The sequence below is a fragment of the Sciurus vulgaris genome (genome assembly GCF_902686455.1).
Source record: "Sciurus vulgaris genome assembly, chromosome: X".
Taxonomy (NCBI): Eukaryota; Metazoa; Chordata; class Mammalia; order Rodentia; family Sciuridae; genus Sciurus; species Sciurus vulgaris.
The window spans coordinates 28,610,811-28,629,855 of NC_136471.1; the positions used below are offsets into that span (position 1 = coordinate 28,610,811).

At 39.5% G+C, this 19,045-nt stretch overlaps 1 protein-coding gene across 5 annotated transcripts in view; it reads right to left on the reverse strand.

Moving 5' to 3' along the window:
* Positions 1 to 12,788, reverse strand: part of STAG2 (STAG2 cohesin complex component) — a 147,776-nt gene extending 134,988 nt beyond the window's left edge. For 2 of the 5 annotated variants that reach the window (XM_079123345.1, XM_079123342.1), the window contains exon 1: positions 11,474 to 11,607. The gene's annotated coding sequence lies outside the window, so the exon portion shown is untranslated. Of the gene's footprint in view, positions 1 to 11,473; positions 11,610 to 12,463 lie in introns of those variants that run through there. The other 3 variants (XM_079123343.1, XM_079123344.1, XM_079123346.1) reach the window with 2 other exon arrangements.
* Between the last annotated feature and the right edge of the window lie 6,257 nt (positions 12,789 to 19,045).

Consider the following 19,045-nt stretch of genomic DNA (forward strand, 5'->3'; position numbering starts at 1 on the left):
ACTTCCTCAATTTTCCTGCCAGGAGTCAAGTCTAAGGAATGTCTTTTTTGGCCTGAATGAATGGTGGAAATAGGGAGGGACATATCCCAAAGGAAAAATATTACGGCTCTGCTAATATTTCCTACATTTTCTCTCTTTTATTGTAGAATGGAAATTCTTAAAGATTAATGTTCCTAAATATTTTTAATACTATTTCTTTAGACCACAAAAAATGTCGCTTTTTAGTGAAAGGACATTAAATGTGTTCTTTGTAGTAACATTTTAGTCACCATAAAGTTTGCAAATTAGGTACAAGGCAGTGGAAAAGTTCTCTTTGCTTTCGAAAAGGCAAAAAGATTAGAAATCAAAGAGAATATCACACATCCAAATCCTGAAAATACTTCAAACATACCAAACCTCAATAACTGTGTGTGCCATATATAATCAATTTTGTAAGTATTATATACTGCTACCAAAAATATCAAGCTAGCTGGGCACAGTGACACATGTAATTCCAGAGACTCTGGAGGCTGAGACAGGAGGATCGGAAGTTCAAAGACAGCCTCAGCAACAGTGAGGAACTAAGCAACTCAGTGAGATTCTGTCTCTAAATAAAATACAGAATAGGGCTGGGGATGTGGCTCAAGGGTCAAGCGCCATGGAGTTCAATCCTGAGTTCAATCCCCCATAGCTTCCCCTCAAAAAATTCAAGTTGACATACAGCAAAGCAACCAAGGTCAAAAATTAAAATGTGATCATGTATAAATTTAAATTCTCATTTAAAATTCACATTTAGCTAGGCACCATGGCACATACCTGAAATCCCAGCAACTTGGGAGGATTATAAATTCAAAGGCAGCCTCAGCAATTTCGTGAAGCCCTAAGCAACTTAGGAAGACCCTGTCTCAAAAGTAAAAAGGGCTGGGGATGTAGCTCAGTGGCAAAGCACCCCTGGGTTCGATCCCCAGTATCAAAAATAAATAAAATTACACATTTAGAACTTAAAGACCCAAGAGTATCCCATAAAACGAAGTCATTAATGGTGTGAATCTACAGCGTGTACAACCATAGAAATGAAAAGTTGTGCTCCATTTTTGTACAATGAATTAAAATGCATTCTGTAAATAAATAAATAAACAAAATAAATATTGCTATACTTTAAAAAAAGCCATTGGTGGTGTGTTGCCCAGGTTGGCCTCTAGCTACTGCACTCAAGAAATTCTCCTGCCTCAGCCTCCCAATACAGGACTATGCCACCATAACCAGCTAAAAAAAAATATTGTTGACTGCTGATTATACACAGAACCATGATACACCATTTATAAGGCCTCAACTTTTGAGTAACAGTAATTTGTTCTAGGAGATCATCATGGACTCCTTCAACTTAGTTTATTAACCACCAAAGGCTGAATCTTTCCAAGACTACATTAGAGTTCTCAAACATTATTGTTCCCCTAGAGTTTTTATAAAATATTTTTACGGCTGGGGAGATAGCTCAGCTGGTAGAGTGCTTGCCTTGCAAGCACAAGGCCCTGAGTTCGATCCCCAGTACCGCAAAAAATATATATATGTATTTTTAGTTGTAGATGGACATAATACCTTTATTTATTTTTATGTGGTGCTGGGCATTGAACCCAATGTCTCACACATGCTTGGCAAATGCTCTACCACTGAGCTACAACCCCAGCCCTCCCCCAAAGTTTTTCAGAGCAGTACTTATTTTTAAATAAATGTCACTAATTTCAAATTAAGGACATTTATGACTAAACTGCACTGATGGCAGGTTGGGGGTCGGAGGCCCTGGGTTCTATCCCCAGTACTAAAAAAAAAAAAAAAAAAAAAAGAAAGAAAGAAAGGAAAAAAATTGCATTGATAGTTATTGGTTTTAGTTCAATATTCTATAATCCAGACCAATTCCAGCATGTAATATTTTTTAAATAGGAACTTTTAGTCCTTTTGTGGTGATAAAGTCCAACTAACAATATTCCCTGGGGGCAGAGATTATGTAATCTAGTATATTATTGTATATCCCATCTCTAATATGCGATTGAAATACCAAATGATCTAACAATATATGAATCCTTGAGAATCTGTTAAAATTCACACATTTTATACATCATTTGAGTACTCATGAACCTCATCCCATCTGTGAACTCCATCTTGGAAACCAGCAATACAATTTTAAAACTGCATTAATTTCATATACTAAATCGCCCCAAAAATATTCTGTCCACTTATCACTATGCAACACACAAACTCAACCTGGTCGGAAATGTAGTCCTCTTTCAAGATGTATCTTCTCTTCCTGATAATTTTAAGGATAAGGAACTAAATAGAAGACTAAAAACTTGTGCCAGGCATAGCAGCACACACCTGTAATCCCAGCTACTAGGGATGCTGAAACTGGAGGATCAAGAGTTCAAAGCCAGCCTGGGCAACATGGTTAGACCCCCGAGACAAAAAAAAAAAAAATTAATGGGTAGTAACAGAGACTTAGGAGCCTGAGGAAGATCACAAGTTCAAGGCCTGCCTAGGCAATTTAATGAGAATCTATCTCAAAATTAAAAATAAAAAGGGCTGAGAATATAGCTCAGAGGTAAAGCACCGTTGTTCAACCCCCAGTACCACAAATAAATAAATAAACCTATTTAATGATGCTTCAGTCATGTTAGTAAGATAGAATACCACCTACAAAACTGAACTAGCTCTAAGTAGAAAGAAGAAATTATTCCATAAATATTAAAACAGCCAAGTATGAAAAAAAACTGGAAATATTTTCACTCAGATCTCTACAACTCACCCAGACTCAAGGGAAAAAAATCTTAGTTTACAATACAGTAGGTCCATCTTTGTGCCAAAATCGTTTTTCCACTTTCAAATTCACCTTCAGAAAGTTTTTGGGAATGGGGGCTCCACAAACAAACAAGACAAAAATACAAAATAACTACAAAATTCTCCATAAATAAAAGTGAAGTTTATTTATGGGTTTGGTTGTGGTTTTTGGTGCTGGGGATTAAACACAGGGCCCTGAAAAATGCAAAACACATACTCTACCTCTGAGCCCAGCCCCAAGAGGACTACTGATTTTATGAAATGACACATCAATCTCTACAAGGCATAAATCTCAAATTGTTACAGAATCAGTTTAACTTTAGATAAGTCTCTAAACTGGACCTTCTTTCTTTTCTAATACCACTTCTCTCTAGTCACAAAATAATTTCTCATCTTTCAGGTGTCTTCTCAGAACTCCCATGAAATATACAATCCACCATTTCCTAAGAAAATGGTAAAGGAAACCTAAATAATATGAAAGGAAAATTCAGATGGAGTGCTTTATTTTATTTTACTTAGGGGGACTCAGAAAGTTGCTTTACACACTGATCTATAATCACCCTAGTCTAATAGTCACTTAGGAAAAAAAAACAAGTGGAAAGTCTCCTGGGTTTTAAAAAGCACTATCTTGTCTTTTACTACTGATCCTGTACCAATGAACTCCGCCAAAAGTGTAAAAATAAGCACTCATAATACAACAATTTAAAGTAACTCAAATCATTTTCATGCCCACAGAAATTTCTGTAGGGATTTCAAATTCCTTCGTACCACTTACTAATTGGGCAAGTTACTTGGCCTCCCTATGCTTCAGTTTCCTTTTCTGAAAAGGGGGGTATTAATTAGGGTCAATCATACATCCCAGTTTCTGTGGGACAGTCCTAGTTTACGCTATTATCCCAGCATGCCATCTGGTTAATGCCCCCTTTCACTTTCAAAAGTATCCTGGCTCATAGCCAGGGATGAAGCTCAATGGTAGAGGACTTGCTCTACATGTACAAGGCCCTGAATTCAATCCCCAGTATCACTGGGGGTAAAAAAGAATGCTGGCTTAAACAATGAATCACATGCATATCACATGGTCATCCTACCTCAAAGGGTTATGAAGATTAAGTGAGCAAATACATATAAAGTATCTGTAACATGTATGACATATAAAAGTCCAGTTAGTATTGGTTACTGTCAATATTAATCACTACCAGTAAGTTTGATAAGATTTTGCATTGTATAATGAACAGGGCTCCCACAATACTCCTTTTCACAAATAAAATTATGCATTTAACTTCCCATTTTCAACTCTGTAAAACAACTAAGTACTGCTAACTGCCTGAAATCAACACAAACCAATTTATCCCAGAGATAGCAATATTATCAACTGCATTCACATTATATCAAACATAAATTTTAAGATACTATATTAAGGTTACCAAAAGGAAAATGACTCAAAAGTAAAACTATGTTTAATGCCAATCCAAGTCCCTTAATATTTAGGCAGTCTTTCTTGACCAAGTTTCCTCACATTAATTACAAAACTCAGAAAATTATTTGGGTGGCTATTTCCTATACTGAACTACCTTTCAAGATGTGAAGAAGAGCCCCAGCACAGAGGCACACACCTATATCCCAACTACTCAGGACCACTGAGACAGGAGGATTCCAAGTTCAAGGCCAGTCGCAGCAACTTAGTGAGACCTTGTCTCAAAATAAATACATACATACATAATAGAGTCTGGGGATACAGCTCAGTGGTAGAGTACTCCTGGGTTCAATCCCCAGTACCAAAAACAACACAACAAAAGAAAGTGCAGTAGAGAAACTAAACATTACATCTGATGTATGCCTTGGGATGTAATTGTCTGGGTACCAGTTCTTGGTGTTCTTGGTATTCTTGGAATACACAGAGGAAATATGGATGAAAAGATTCAATACTGAAGAGTTTGGGTGGAAGATTGTTTATGACCTAAGAAAACTATTTCCTACAGGATGAAGCTTAAGAGAATAGTAAACATTAACTGTATAAACTCAACGCATGGCTATGTAAAGTGTGTGTGTGTGTGTGTGTGTGTGTGTGTGTGTGTGTATTAAAAATTTAATTTTTTTTTCAGTTTGACTTGGTCTCTGCTAATTTGTTAGGTCAGAAATCCACTCCTTCAGATAAAAAAAAAATTCTAATTATAGTGTATGAAAAACAGGAAAGAAAACTGAGACAATGATACTTATCACTAAATAAATCTAATAACCTGGGGCCCTGATAATATCGATCACCTGATACAAAAAAAAAAACAACAACAACAAAAAGAAAATTAGTAAGGGAAAAGGTGAACTAAAATAAAAAGAAACAGCAAACAAAAGATATTCAACAGAAGCAACAAGAACTGCAGGGGAAAGGAATTGGGGATTGAACCCAGAGCCTCGCACATTCTAGGCAAGCAACTCTACCACTTAGTCACAACGAACCCTTTTTTCTTTTGAGACAGTTCTAAGTTGCCCAGACTGGCCTGAAACCTTTGATCCTTCCCCCTCAGTCTCCCAAGTAGCTAGATTTACAGGCATGTGCCACTGCACCCGGTCTGAAAAAGGATATAGGTACTATTAAATAATGGGAGTGGGGCACAGTGGCACACAACCTGTAATCCCACCTACTGAGAGGTGAAAGCAAAAGGGCTGCAAGTTCAAGGTCAGCCTGGGCAATTTAGCAAGACCATGTCTCGAAATTAAAAATAAAAAAGGGCTGGGGTTGTAGCTCAGTGGTAGAGCATCCCTGGAGTCAATCCCCAGTGCCACAAAAATAAAGATCTCCCTACAAAACAAGAGCAGTGCCTTATTTTCCTAAATTTTTAATTCAGCTCTAACCACTCAATAAAGCTGAAGGACTGGGAAAATATCCTCAGACACATTTAAATTCCACTTTGGACAAAGCATGATTGACCAAAAGTAGGGAAAAAAAAAAAAAAAACTATTGTGAAACTATTCTAGATACCATAGTATTACAGCACCCCCGCAAAACACACACACGCACACACACACACACAAAAAAAGAATTCGACCTATTATCCCAAAATCTTTAATAAGTATGTTCAGACAACATCAAAGCTCAGATTCAGGCTGGGGATACAGCTCAGTGGTACATCATCACTTGGCTAGCACGTGTGAGGCTCTGGGTTCAATCCACAGTACCAAAACAACAACAACAACAAAAAAAGCTAAAGTCTTAACTGGGCACAGTGGCACATACCTGTACCACTGAAGCAGGAGGATGGCAAGTTCAAGGACAGCTGAGGCAATTTAGGTAGACTCTGTTTCGATTTCTTTTTTTATTTGTGGTACTGGGGACTAAACCCAGGGACACTTTACCACAAAGCTACATCCCCAGTCCTTTTTTTTTTGAGACAGGGTCTTCCTAAATTGCTGAGGCTAGCCTTGAACTCTGGATCCTCCTGCCTCAGCCTCCTAAACTGAGTCGCTGGGATTATAGACATTGGCCACCATGCCCAGCCCCGTTTAGAAATGTAAAAGGGATGGGGATATATCTCAGTGGTAGAGAGACAATGGGTTCAATCTCCAGTGGGGGGAGGGTTCAGCTTTATTTCAATTATTTTGCCAACTGGTACACAATATAACACACACACACACACACACACACACACACACACACACACACACTTTTTATCCAGCTGCAATTCGCCTGACCCTGGCTAAAAATCTGTATTATCTTACACTGTACATGAAAAATATCTTGATTTTACAAAATTAAAATAATGATGCATGCTTTCTGGTGATAGCCCAAGAACTAAACCAGATAAGGGAAACAAATGAGCTTAACCAAAAAAAAAAGCACAAAAGGATTTGGGCCCAGGCTAATCCAGTGTGACTGGGGACAAGTCATTTACTCTCTAGAGCCTTAATTTCCTCATCTATAAAATGATAAGGACCACCTATCTTGCAAGGTGGCTGAGAAGATTAAACAGTTTATATTAAAACAGTTCTTTACACTTAAAAAGGAATTCAAATTACACTCAAAGTATGCTTCTTTGAATACTCCAGATTTCAAAAAGTTAGGTCACACACTATTTACAACAATGTTCTTCTTGAAAAACTATAAGGAAGACTCATTCCCAAAAATGCCCAAAAGAACTTTTTATAAAGGGATTTTACCTTTTGAGTTGTACATTAAGTTATCGAGAGCACACAGAAATTTCCAGTTCCTCTCATCCAGCCTAGTTATGTATTTTCCAATTAAAATTAAATTTTTTAAAAAAGAACATACCATTTTTCGTCCTATGGAGTAAGAGCGTAAAATAATTTCAATAATCTCTTGACTAACACTAACTTCTTAGTATCAGTACCCAAAAACTCTAGCAAGCATATATATATAAAAGCACAATTCAGGAAACAGTTTACCACAGCTGCCGAAAATGTGTAGACTTTTTAAATGCACACACACAAAAATCAGACTCCACAAAGCAACACAATTTACACCAAAAATATTTGGTTGAATTAAATGCAAATAAGGCAATTCGGGAGACTGAGAAAAAAATCAAACTGACAATTTTGTTTTCTTATATCTTTGTCAAAGGGAACATGCAGTAACTACCACATAGAATATCCAAATGATATAAAAAACTGTTATACAGGCACAGTACTGCACCATACATTAAGTCCTAAGCACACATCAAAAGTGAAAAATGTGAAGAACTGTTAAAGTAGCCTGTAATTTTAAAATATCTTCAACAATCACGTTTCAATATATGCTAATGTTCATATCTAAGACCATCCCTTTTCTTTGTTACTCTGAACTCCCAAAACAGTGCTCTATTATATAGTAAATCATAAATTTTAACTTAATACAAATTTTAAGTTCAAAAGTTAACTTACAGCATTGAACACTGAAGTTTTCCATCTATTAAAAGAACCCAAAGCAAAAAGAATATGTCTATTCAGTGTTTACTACCTTCCCACACATGACATTAAACATGCACAATATTAAGCATTACTAAACTGTCCAAAGCATATCTTCAGATCTAACTCTACATTCCCAAAGGAATAGATCTGAGCCCTAGCCTGACCCCCCCCCCCCAACTACAGTACTTTAATTCATAGGTTTTCAGGCAACCACAGAAGTTGATAAGGGTAAAAAGGAAAGCAATGAAAAGGAAATGTAGAATTTAATTTCATTAAAATCTTATCAGTGGACTTTCAAAAAATCCAAACTAAATAAACTTCAAAGTTACCAAACTCATAATTTGTTGGCTTAGCAGTTTAGCTACTGCCTCACCACAAGAAAATAAATCTGATACAATCATCTACTTAAGAATATTTGCATAGGAATAAAAATTTGAAATGTGTAATCTGTCCTCCTTTAATATCTTCCTAAAGCTGAAATATGAAATACACAGACTAATGTTACCAGATGAAAACTATATTTTCCCTGACTGGGGTAGAATTTTGCCGTAATAATGATTAGGGAACATTTTACCATCCACAAAAATTAAATATTTTGTATTTTCTTCCAAACTTTGACATATATTCAAAAATACAACCCATGGGGAGGAGGAATAAACCTGACACTTTACAATAGAGAACTGCAGAAAATAAGACACTTACCTTAGACTTTAGGGGAAGTTCAAGAATACACTAAGAGTTGGAGGGTTTTAATTGCAATGAACTTTTACTGCCAATGGGCAATGGTAAAAAATATTACTAGCAGAAAATAATAAAATAGTTTAAATATCAACTTCTAACCAATTACAGCACCAGATCGCCGAAGGGGAAACGATTTAAGTCATTTTGAGTGTAAACACTCATTTTCATATTATTTTTTTAAAAAGAACCTGTTTTGTCCTCCCTGCCAGTCTGATACCTTAGAATACTACAGTTATTTCACAGTGGGAAGGCATGGGTAATAAGTACATTTCTTTTCCAATCTGCTTCTCTACCCAGTCATTAAACACCAAATACTGGAGCTGAATTCAGTTACCTTGATCTTACCAGGAATGCTCCCTATGGCACCCCAATCCCTTCCACTGTGTCTTACTCCGACTGCCAAAGCCCCTCCTATTAATAGTAAATCCCTTTCATACTGACTCACTCTAACTCCAAGTTGATGAAATAGACACCAAGCAGAATTTTTAAAATTTACAAATGGAATTTTCCTATTTTCAAAGAACTTAAAAGGAAACTAAAAGTAGAGCACATTCAAACTAAGTTAAAGTTCAACCAATGTAAAAGAACTTATGTTGCTTGTTCTATACTGGTTCAGTTTAAATATTTTTTGAAAGTTCATATGCCAGGCACTGTGAAATTACTTATACGCAAGGCTGTTTCCCATGTAAATAATTTTGACATGTAAGTATAAATTTAAGTCATCACAGGAAGATTGCAAAAACAACTTTGAAAATTTTCTTCAATATTTTTTTCTCTTTAACTATGGAAATTTTCAGCACACGAAAATAGAATAAGAGCGACAATGAACTCTCCTGTACTCATCTAGCTACAATAATCAACTCAAGGCCATTTTTGTTTCATCTCTACCTCCTGACCACTCCCTCCCCTCATTATCTTCAGAAAAAAGAATACACTGTGCTTAATAAGTACACAGAAAAATTTCAAAGACACAAAATATCAAACTAGCAGATTAATAAGTCCAGAATCTAACAACGTAACTATACAGGCACCCAATACAACTCCTAGATAAAATAATAAACTTCTTTTAAGAATTCGGTTAAAAAAAAGAACCATCTTCAAGAATTTTAATGAAATCCATAAAACCCAGTGGATATATTTTAAGTTATATCTGACAGGATAAACAAGAATATGTGGTGAAAATGAACTCAAAACATTTACAATTAGCTCGCATTCACATAGCACCTTAGCTGAAAACGAAAAAAACCAGACTATTTAACATAATGTGTCATAAAATTACAATTCAACCACTTGAAAAACCGCTGAACACTTAAACGCCTTAACTGGTCCTTCTGATCCCTAATTATAGATTGATATCAATGTAGCAAGAAAACCAGGCATTTTAACCTAAGTGGTTTAAAATGTTCAAAATTGACCCCACTGTTCATTGGAAAACATCTGAAACCAAGTCTAAACTACCTGAATTGCATGTCATTAGACAGAAATGTATCCACTTTCCAGGGCCGGTGTTTTTTTTTCCAAAAAAAAAAAAAAATAAGTTCACATATACCCTTAAACGCAACGCGCTAGGCTACAGACAGAATTAGGAGACCGCCTCCTGCTTTTGCTCCTAACCAATACGCAGAGAGAGAAGGTTGGCAGGAAAGTGCTGCGAGGACAGTAACAAACACCAGCAGCTCCCGAGCAGGCCCTGCTAGAGCCAGGAATGACGCACTTCGGTAACCCGACTCTTTCTCCCCTCCACCCCCCGCCCCCAGCAGCGGTGCTGACACCGCCAACAGCCCGGAGTAGGAAAAAAGACAACAGAAAAAAGGCAGAGCTTGGACCGCACCAGGTTTCATCAAGAAACCTCGATTATTCCTCTTTCGACACTAACCACTAGGACTAAACAGGAAAAGAAGCTTCGTGCTTAAGCAAGTCCCATCATGGTGGTTTAAGAGTCACTAAATTAAGCTGATAATGAGTCCGATCCACGGAGACAAATACAGGGTGTGGCTGCTGTGAAATACGGCGGTCCGTGGGAGAAAAGGGGCATGGAATTTCCACTCCGGTGTGAAGGGAAGACTGGGCTTTACGGGGGGCGGGGGGAAGCGGCCCGCGCATTTTAAGGAACCACTGCAAACCAACACAAGCTTCTCGTTCACTTAAACCTAACCCTACGGATCAAAAGTTTCTACCAGATACAGCCTGTGACCTGTAAATAACCATTTCGCCAAAACCCGTGACCCTCGATTTAAAAACTACATCCAAGAGAAAGGGAGAGCGAGGGCGAAGGTGGGGGGTGGCAGGCAACATAAAAAACATCCTAGGCCACGGAGGAGAAAGTCTCACAGACCGGATGAAACTACTAATGCAATATTAAGAATTAAGGGTGCACACCGGAGCACGAAAAATCACACGATAAGCCATTACACTTACGGATTAAAAATAAAATGACATACACACCGAGAAGGAGCGGAACCTAAATGTCGAAAGTACAGCGGTTTATAAAAAACTAAAGGCAAAACAAGACATTCTCGCGACGGGAGGGGGAAAAAGGCCGAAATCAACAATACGTTTACGGTTGTAGGCCAGAAGAAAATGGGAACGGGGCTCAAAGTTTTGCGGAACTACTTGATGCTGTTTCCCACACCTTCTCTCTCCCATGGCCCATCCGACCCTTTTCGTCCTCAAATTGCCGTCCACGGAGCTCCGGATACGTGGGAGAAGAAAAAAGAAAGTCGCCCTCAAGCAAGAATAAAAGTGTGGAGGGAAAAAGCAGAGGCTGCCTACCTGGGGCAAGGATCAGCTCAGTTCGTGCCTTGAGAAAGACAGTGCGGGTGGGGGTGGGAATGAAAAGCAGCACTAAAACTAAAACAAAAGTGGCGCCAAAACCCCCCAACAAACAGCCTTCCACTCCCGCCCTTCCCCCCTCCGCCCATGCCAGGCAGGCAGGGCCCCCTTCGGGGCAAGGTCTGCGCGCGGGGGCCAACGCCGCCAGACCCCAGCCTATTTATAAAATTGTTGCCCTAAGAAAACTGACCGAACTCGGGCCTCGGAAGGGATGGAGAGATCGATGCCAACCGCTTTCCCAAGCAGTTCCCCCACCACGCGCTGGAGATGATGGGGCGGGGGAGAAGCAGAGGGGCCCGTCACATGAATGTTGTTCCCTCTCTAGGAAGGGAGGAAGAGAGGGAGGGAGGGGAGGGGAGGGAGGAAAGGAAGGAGGGGAAGGGAGAAGGGAGGGGGCACGAGGGAGGGGTGTGATCAGAGTAGATTTTCCCTCGCCTCCCTCGGTCCGAGGCCCAAATATACACAACTGAGCCTCCTCATTCTCCCCTCCCCCCAGGCTCCCAGCACCACCATTTTGCTCTCTTCCTTCCCCTCTCCACGATACCGCGCTCTCCCCCACCCCAGCTACGGCCTCCCCAGCTTGCCTCCCCCGACTACGGCTCGCACCCCACCCCACCTCCAGTTTTGGGTCTCCCTAGGCTTAAGAGCCTGCTGGAGAAAAGGAACCTAAATCTAATGCTACACAGAGAAGCGGAGCCTCCATCTTGCGCTGCTCCGCGTTCTCCATTTTGGGCCACCCATGGGGGGGGTCCTCCGTAGAGGCCCCGAGGGAGAGTTGGGCGAGGGAAGGAAGAGAAAATCTTCAGCGAGGGTAGTCGGAAAGAAGAGTCCTGCGGTAGAAAGCGACTCTAGGAGTAGGAGGTAGGGAGGAAGGGGGGCTGGAAGTTCCTTGGAAGTGTTGGGGTGGCGACTTGGGGGGAGAAAGGAGGGCTGAGGGTGATGCGGGGGCGAGGAAGATTCTCCCCGCCTGGACTTAAAACACTCACTCCATGGCTGCCCCCCATGGGGGCAAAGGAAGCAGAGAGGGAAATTAAATGGCAACAGAGTGCCCAGCCTCTTTTCCCTCCCAACTCCTGTCTGTCGCCCTGTTTCAACCATACACACCTCACGGTGGGCCCCGCGCCCTCCGGGTGCCCCTCCAAACTTCTAGAAGCTTCGCCTCCGCCATTTTATAACTTACCTCCCCCCTCAGCGTACACAGAGGCAGCAACGAGACTGTTCGCCTCCCCCACTCCTTCCTTCTTTCTCAGGCCGGGGGCTTCTTCACCCCTGGGCTGGTACAAGATTTTTTCCCCTTCCTCTTCTTTACACCCTCGAATTCTACTCAGGGACGGAAGCTCCCGCGGTTCTAGAGCGGTGGGGGGTTTTGAAAGTGGCGGTCGGATCCGGCGGGTTTTTTTTTTTTTTCTTTTTTTTTTTCTTTTCTTTTTTTTTTATTTTTTTTTATTTTTGGTGGCGCTTCGGGATTGTTTGGGGTGTTCGCTCTTCGGCGACTTGGAGGCGAATGGAACGCGCAGGCGCCATCTGTCGGCCACCAACACGCGCCCGGCTCCTGTTGGGAGGGAGCGGCATCTAGCGGCAGAGAGCTGCCACTGCAATAGTTGGCTTCTGGCCCGCCCACCCAGAGTTCTCCTCCCAATCACCAACCAATCGTGGCCGACTGACTCCCGGGTTCAGCGTCTCCGACGCCTTCTGTAAACCAGGCGCCCGCAGGGGCGCGCCGCCGAGTGGGGTAAACAAGGTGCCGTGCCCGCGCCTGACTTACTCATTCGTTTGGACGCGCTTCCCCCGGGGATTCGGTGGCACCAGGGTTCCTCTGTCTTTCCTGGGGGGACGGGGGGAACGGAGGAGGGTGTAGAGTGGAGGGCGGTAGGAACGTCCGGCAGAGCCGCGGGCCGTGGGAATTCAGAAGCTGGGCTCGCTCAAGAGACTCATTGCCCTGGCTCTTGCGCCCCTCGCGCAGCCCCAAGGTGGCAGCCCAGTAGGACATCACCTGTCAAGTCCCCTCCTGTGACTGTTCCCAGCGAAGGAACTGAGGCCCTAGTTCCAAGGACCCTCCCTTCACTCTGATCTCTACTTCCCAGGAGAAGAACCCAACTCCATGTACTCTGGCACCTGATCCTAAGTGATTTAACGGGGCTTGAGTTTGCTGCGGTTTGTTTTGCTTTTTGCTTCGGGTGTGGAGAGAATGGGAGCTGATCTCTTTACAGGAAGACCTAGTACTGGAAAAGAAAAAAAAAAAAATGTTTTTTTCTTTGCCACTCACAGTTACTGTTCCAAGACATGGTCTCTATCTCCAGGATCTAGGAGACTTAGGGAACTGGGCTACTGGGCTAGGCCAGGCGCGCCACAAATTTATTCGCCACTCTGGGGGCGGAAGAGGAGACTGGACTCAACAAAGTGAAGAAAATGGAAATGTGGGGGAAAGGAGTGATAGGGTACCTACCGGTCTTCCCCGCGTCTCCCGATCGTCCCTGCCTTCCTGGAAACGTGGGCGGCCTCAAGACATTGTTAGGAATTTAGGTTCCTAATCCTGCCTCCCAGTCCTCCCCGCAGTACATTTGAAGTAGGAAAGGACTCCTTCCGTTCCTTCCGCTGCCCATTAATTCTAGTCTATCACCCTTGTTTTTTGTTGTTATTTATTCGAATCCAGCGTACTGAACCTTTGACTGCCAAGAGCTCTACACGCGGGAGAAAACCTCTGGGAGGGCCTATCCAGCCTAGGAAGCGTCGCTTTTCCTAGGACAGAAGAAGTGACCTATTACAGTGTCTCTTTTGCTGTTTTAGAAGTTCCTATACTGATAAAGTGGAATTTGGTTAAAAACTCTTAGTTTCTGTTTCTTTTGTTAATGTTTAATGATATTTCAATTTCAAGAAAACGTATTTAATAACAAATAGTGTGAGCTCGTGTGAATTATGGACATTGCACCCTATATCGAATCTAAACATTCCTAATGCAATATAATGATTAGTTTGAGTCCTTAAATTATATTTCTTCCACGTCCGTGTCTTAGTTTCTCTCTCATCTGGTGTGCTCGTTGGTTTTTATCCTGCAACTTTAAAAAAAGAATTATGGTATATTTAATCAACCAAACAATAAAAGTTAAACAGAAACATCTAAATATCAATAACAAGAAATAAAGCCTGAGACATTTTTACTTACCTCTAAAGCTATGAAAAGTGGAATACTATTCAAAATAAATTTACATTTCTTTTATAGACTATCTTTGATAGAATGTTATACAGTTTTTAATAGATTCAAGTTGCAAAATGATGCAGCTAGAACATTAAATAGGGAGTAGTGGAAATTTTACAGAGTTATATAAGTTAATGCAAAATTCCACTTGAAGTAATAGGAAAATTGGGCCATGTACCAAATCGTTTTACATTAATTTAGTTCAATTGTGCCAATTTACTATCAAGTGATATTAAATGATTTACTGGGTTTTTTTCTCTGTTTTAGTATTAGCTGAAAACTACTGATTTTCTGCTCCAAACATCACATTTATGATATATGGTACAGTGTTTCATCAATTTTGTAAATTTAGGTTGTCAAGTTCATCATGTAAAAAATGAGACTTTAAAACAATTTTACCCTCTGAACAAAATTGAAAAGTTCTAGTTTATAAACTTGATTTCATTTTGTAAAAAATGAAAATTAATAATTGTAACTAGTGTAACATCCAAAATTATTTTTGTGGCAAATTTATACTGACATTTAAGAATGTTTCACAGTGGCCTCTCTCTTCTTTTTGCTAAAGCTTGTTCAAAAAATATTTACAATGTGGAAGGAATATAATAATATGCGCAGTTTACGATGCTATATGCCCCACTCCTATCCTAAGAAATGGTGTTTCTTTTGTAGGGTACTGAAAGACCAAAAACGTGCACCCTTTAAAATCAAGGGCAAAGTGAAAAAAAAAGGACATTAAATGAAATATGTCACAATTATAAAACATCCTTAATCTTAATTATCTGTAAACCCAGTGAGGGGAGGCTGAGACGTGAGGATCACAAGTTCCAGACCAGCCTTAGCAACTTAGCAAAGCCCTAAACAATGTACAGAGACCCTGTCTCAAAAAATAAAAAGAGATGGAGATGTGTCTCAGTGGTGCTGTGCCCCGAGTTCAATCCCTAGTGCTGGGGGTAAAGTGAGGGACTGGAAAAAAATTTTTAAGTATCTTAGAACAGTAAAACATAACTGACCTAATAATTCTATTCCTAGAAATCTATCACATATATGTTCATACTAATTATACAGATATACACACATATATAAAGATTTTATTATAACTTTATAATGGAAAATGACAATAGAAAAACTATGATACATCACAAAAGTGAGTCCTATGCCTTCCATTAAAACAGATATAGGATGGTGTTTAATTCATTCATAGAGCACTTGACTAACATATGCAAAGCCCTAGGTTTGATCCCCAGCACTTCCAAAAACAAAAGTTAAAAACAAATATATTTATCTAGAGATATGCAAATATATATGTGAAAAAAACAAATTGCAAATAGCTTGCAGAGTAGATCACATTTGTTAATGGGTGTATGTGTATTTTTATTGGTTCATTGTAATAATACATGACAATCAAATTCATTTTGACATATTTATAAAAGCATGGAATATAATTTGCTCTAATTCAGTTCCCAATACTTCCCCTTCACCTCCCTTTCTCCCACCCCTTTTTCCCTTCCCACTACTTTACTGATCTTTCTGCTATTTATATTTTTTTTAATTAATGTCTTGTGGATGTATATGATGGTGAGATTCACTGTGGTGTATTCATATATGTACATAAGAATGATAGGAATGTTAGGTCAGATTCATTCCACTATCTTTTTTTTTTTTCTGCTGCTGCTTGGATTTAACCCAGAGCTTCACACATGCTAGGCAAGTGTTCTACCACTGAGAAATACCCCCAAACCCTCAACAAATATTTTTTGAGTATCTGCTCTATTTCAGGCTCTATACTAAGCACTAGGGACACAACAGTGAACTATACAGATATTACCCCAACAGAGTTCACAGTTAAGAGAGATCAAATGCATAAAGCATTCTTGAAGAATATATAGAAAACCTAACTGTTACCTTTCAGGAAAGAGGCAGTGCAAATTTCCATGGCTTGTAATAATACTTTTTACTTTATGTAATACTACCTTATTTTAATTTTCTTTTACAATGAATATGTGTTACTTATGTAAGTTTGAAGATTTTGGACTGGGCATGTAGCTCAATGGTAGAGCACTTGCGTAGTGTGGAGGAAGCCCTGGGTTCCGTCCACAGCTCCACGTACACACACGTTTTTAAAATGTCATACCGTTTGCTCTAGAAAACAGTTTGATACTTTCTTATAAAGTTAAATATGTACTTAGTATATGACCCAGCAAGCTTACTCCTAAGCACTTATCCTAGAAAAATGAAATTTTATGTTTACACAAATGCTAGTAACAGTTTTATCTGTGATAGCCAGAAACAAGAAACAACATAGATACCCATCAATTGGTGAATGGTTAAACAAAGCGTGATATATTCATAGAGGGGAATGCTACTCGGCAATAAAAACAATTTTTTTCTTTTTTGGTACTGGGGATTGAACTCAGGGATACTTTACAACTGAGCCACATTCCCAGTCCTTTTTATTTTTTATTTTTTATTTTTTATTTTTTATTTTGAGACAGGGTCTTGCTGAGTTGCTTAGGGGCTTGCTAAATTACTGAGGCTGGCCTTGAACTTGTGATAATACTGTCTCAGCCTCCTAAATCACTAGGATTACAGGCATGTACCACCACACCTGGCATAAAAAGGATTTATTGATACACACAGAAACTTGAATGACTCTTGAGTGCATTATGCTTCATAAAGAAAAAAAGGCAACCTCAACAAATTATACACTATGATCCCAGTATATAATACTCTCAAACTGACAAAAGAATAGTTGTGGAGAAGTGGAGAATAGATCATTGGGTGAAAAGGATTAAAGTTGGAGAAAGCACGTGACTATTAAGGGGCAACACAAGAGAGTTTCTCTGTAGTGATTGAACAATTGTTTATCCTGATTGTGGTAACAATTATTCAAATCTACACATAAAATGTCATAGAACTATATGCACTTAAGTTCATGAGAATTGAATACTATCTGTACATTAGTTGATAGCATTATATTAATGTTGATTTCCTAGGTTTCACAATGCACTGTTATGGATACTAATTATCATTGGACAAAGGTGCGTGAAGAATACATGGAAATTCTCTGTACTGTATTTGCAACTTCTTGTGAGCCCTAAACTATCACAAAACAAAAAGTTTTAATTAAAAAATTCAGGCAGTTTATAGTGACCCACACTTGTAATCCCAGCTGATGCAGGAGAATCAAAAATACCAGGCCAGCCACAATTTAGCCAGACCCTCAGCAACCTATCGAAACCCTCTCTCGAAATTATTAAAAGTAAAAAAGACTGCGGATTTAGCTCAATGGTAAAGTACCCATGGGTTCATCCCCAGTACAAAAATAAAAGTTTAGCCAGGTGCAGTGACACCCGCCTGTAAGCCCAGATACTTGGGAGACTGAAGCAGGGGCACCCCTGGGCTCAATCTCCAGGACCACACACACACACAACAGAAAAATGAAAGAAAAAAATGTCATCTGGACAGAGTGATGCATGCCTATAGTTTCAGCTACTCAGAGACTTGGTCCCAGGACTTTGAGACCAGCCTAGGCAATGTAGCAAGACCCTATCTTAAAAAAAGTAATAATAGGCTGGAGTTGTGGCTCAGTGGTAGGGTGCTTGCCTAGCATGTGTGAGACACTGGGTTTGATTCTCAGCATTGCATATAAATAATAATATAAAGGTTCATTGACAAAAATATTTTTTAAATATAAAATGGGTAATAAAAGAAAAAAATCTCTAATTAGTGAAAATATAATTAAGTTACTCCATTTCATTGCAATTTTGTTTTTGGTGTTGAGCTTTGAACCCTGGGGCACTCTACATTCCCCAGCCACTCCCACTTTTTTTTTTTTTTTTCTTGAGATGGCGTCTGGTTATGTTGCCCAGGCTAGCCTGGAACCTGTGATCATCCTGCCTCAGTCTTCTGAATAGCTAGCATTACAGGAGTGCACCAACCTGCCCAGCCCTCTATTGTAAAAGTAATACATTGAATCTCTAGTTTACAAATTGCTTTTTGTGAATTTGGATACATTGATTTAATTTCAAAGATTCCTATCGCCCTTATATGAGCTTATGTGATTAAAAGCCTGATACTGCAGTGCTCAGGAGTAGACCTGGGACCTGTGGTATCAACAGGAAATAGACATACCAATAAACCTTGTCTAAAACAAGTAACTGGTACCTTTGAAGACATTTTAAATACCATATTACTGGATTCATTGAATTTTTCTTTTTATTTTGAATAACATGCAATATTTTTAATTTCATTAACTTTAATTAAGAGCTATGAGTTAAGGGAACTGAAGGTATATCTCATAATAAAGATTCAATATCTCATATCCAACCCCTCCCACTTCTCATCTGAGCTAACAGTAATAGTCCCATGTCCAGCTTCTCACCCAGTCCAATACTGGTTAGATTACTAACTTTTGTGCTTGCTTGTTCACTTATTCACTTTCCCACTCACTTATATACATTTTTGACTCACTACTTCCACAACCATCCTCCTCTACCTTTGCTGTACATAAGAATCACCTGAGGATCTTGCTAAGATGTAAATTCTGATTGAATAAGTCTGAATCTA